This window comes from Hylobates moloch, unplaced genomic scaffold (genome assembly GCF_009828535.3).
Source record: "Hylobates moloch isolate HMO894 unplaced genomic scaffold, HMol_V3 SCAFFOLD_7, whole genome shotgun sequence".
Taxonomy (NCBI): domain Eukaryota; kingdom Metazoa; phylum Chordata; class Mammalia; order Primates; family Hylobatidae; genus Hylobates; species Hylobates moloch.
The window spans coordinates 53,410,130-53,412,857 of NW_026652282.1; the positions used below are offsets into that span (position 1 = coordinate 53,410,130).

Genomic DNA, 2,728 nt, shown 5'->3' on the forward strand with positions numbered 1-2,728 from the left:
ATATATATATATATATATATAGATATATTTTAAGACAGTGTCTCGCTCTGTTGCCCAGGCTGGGGTGCAGCAGTGCGATCTCGGCTCACTTCAACCTCTGCCTCCCGGGTTCAAGGATTCTCCTGCCTTAGCCTCCCGAGTAGCTGGGACTACAGGCACCCACCACTACACCCGGGTAATTTTTGTATTTTTAGTAGAGATGGGGTTTCACCATGTTGGTCAGGCTGTTCTCAAACTCCTGACCTTATGATCTGCCTACCTCAGCCTCCCAAAGTTCTGGGATTACAAGGAGTGAACATTCTTGATTTGTTCCCAATTTCATGGGAAAGTATTCAGTCTTTAATTATTAAATATCATGTCAACTGTACGTATAATGTAGACACTCTGTATCAGATTTCCCTGTATTCCTAGTTTGCTGAGAGTTTTTATTATTAATGGTTATTGAGTTTTGTTTAATGTTATTTCTCTATCAATTAATATGATCATACAATTTTTCTTCTTTAGCCCATTGATATTACATGTGTTACTTTTTAAATATTTTTAAAGGAAAAATGGTTGTTTTATTCATTTGTACTTAAACCAGCCAAAGTAGTACTGATGTCATTATAACGCAGCAAATACAAGACCTCTTTCCACAAATATTAGCATAACCAACAAAATAGGGGGTATAGTGAAACAGAGCCATAAAGGGCTGAGGAAATCAATGAAGTATGTTACAGCTAACTCTTCACTCCACCTCAATCCTTCACCCTTCACCTCCATAGAGTTTTTATTTTATTTTATTTTATTTTATTTATTTTTTTGAGGCAGAGTCTGGCTCTGTCACCCAGGCTGGATTGCTATGGCTCTATCTCGGCTCACTGCAACCTCCACCTCCTGGGGTCAAGTGATTCTCCTGCCTCAGCCTCCCGAGTAGCTGGGATTACAGGCGCCTGAGACCACGCCAGGCTAATTTTTGTATTTTAGTAGAGATGGGGTTTCATCATGTTGGCGAGACTGGTATTGAACTCCTAACTTGAGGTGATCTGCCTGACTTGGCCTCTCAAAGTGCTGGGATTACAGGCATGAGCCACCACACCTGGCCTCAACAGAGTTTTTTTTTTTTTAAAAAGTAAAGCCCAATCCCAAACAATAGGAATATACCTTCATCACACCAATTTGTACTTTTGTTTCTTATTCTTGAGGTTAGATTCTAAACCCTAAAGATATCCAAACTAGTATTAGATCTACTTATCTATAGCCAGAGACAGCTTCTATCATGTTGTCCTTAGCAGCCAAGGTTATTAAAATGTCTTTTCTCCAGGAAGATCTAATATGAAAAAAGAAAGAAACCTCTCTGAGTAGGCTCCAAGCATACCCCACCCTCCATCAAATTGACTGGATAGGCATAATGGAAACCAGAACACATGGTTTCCAAACAACAAAAATCCTATGAGGAAGGGGAGGGGAGAGGAAGGATTCAGCCAGTGCCCAGACTGAAATTGAGTAATAGCAACTTCACTCATCTTCACACATCTTAAGGTTGCATGTTTGTGGAGTACTTTAGGAATAAATCTATGGCTTGTGGAGTACTAAAATACCTAGTGATCTGCTGTACTACATTATGGCTTTCCCCAGCAGTTTCCAAGGCAACCTCCAAGTCAGGAGAATTTGGCTGGAACTGCATGCAGGACTCCAGAAGTTCCTCTCCACAGTTATAGAAGGAACTGTTTCAGGCCTGATTGTTCCAGGACTGGGTGCACCAGGTCTGAGTGTTCCAGGAGTGGTTGCTGCAGGACTGGATGTTCTGGGTGTGGTTGCTTCAGGCTGAATTGCTCTAGGTTTGGTTGCTCCACATTGGAAGGTTTCCAGTCATGTTCACCAGGCATCCCTCGTGGTAGGAAGGGTAGAGGCTGGGGTAGGTAGGTGCTGAGGCCTTCCGAGTCACACCATTGCTATTCTTTGGCCAGTTGTTTTTCTGCCACCTCTTAGATTTCATCCTCTGGTTCTGGAACCAGGTCTTCACCTTTGTAGCTGAGGTTCAGGATGTTGGAAAGTTCTTGCATCTGCTGGAGGCTGAAGTATTTCTGTCTCTGCAATCTATCATTGAGTACACACAGCTGGTTGGAAGAGAACACAGTTCTGGTCTTCTGTTTCTTTACTGGGACCTTGTTTTCATTTTTTGTGTCACTCTTCTCTGCAGAAGTGGGTTGCTTGCCTTTGGGACTGGTGGAAGAATCAGGGCTGTCCTGAATAAGCAGATCTGTGGAGGGAGGAAGAGGAGAGACAGTCTCTGTGTGAGGCATCTCAGAAGACATTTGCAAGGATGGAGTTTTCTTCAGGCTCACAAATTACAGGTGCAGGTGAAAAGTCTTTACAGTCGGATGCTTCAGAGCAAGGCAGGCTTTGTGGACAAGCTGGATCCACATTCATGTTATTACTGGGGAAGAGGAGGAAAAATTTAAGAGCTGGACTGGAAAAAAGGCTAAGGTGGCTTTAAGACTTTTTTTCTGGAAGATCTTAGAGAAATATGATCTCCAGAAGCAAAAGTATCAAGAAGTTGGGATGAAGTGAGTCACCTCCACAATAGCAGGAGGCAACCAGCTCAGTCCAGCAAAACTGCTTTTTAAATATTGAAAGAACTCTGCAGACATAGACTAACTCTTAACGCTTTTATGTTGTATTATTTTTTTTTATAGACTGCTATGGTCTGAATGTGTCCCTCCAACATTCATATGTTGAAATCTAG

At 42.2% G+C, this 2,728-nt stretch overlaps 1 pseudogene; it reads right to left on the bottom strand.

The window, feature by feature from the left end:
* Positions 1–1,507: 1,507 nt before the first annotated feature.
* Positions 1,508–2,412, bottom strand: LOC116811316 (homeobox protein NANOG-like; annotated as a pseudogene).
* Between the last annotated feature and the right edge of the window lie 316 nt (positions 2,413–2,728).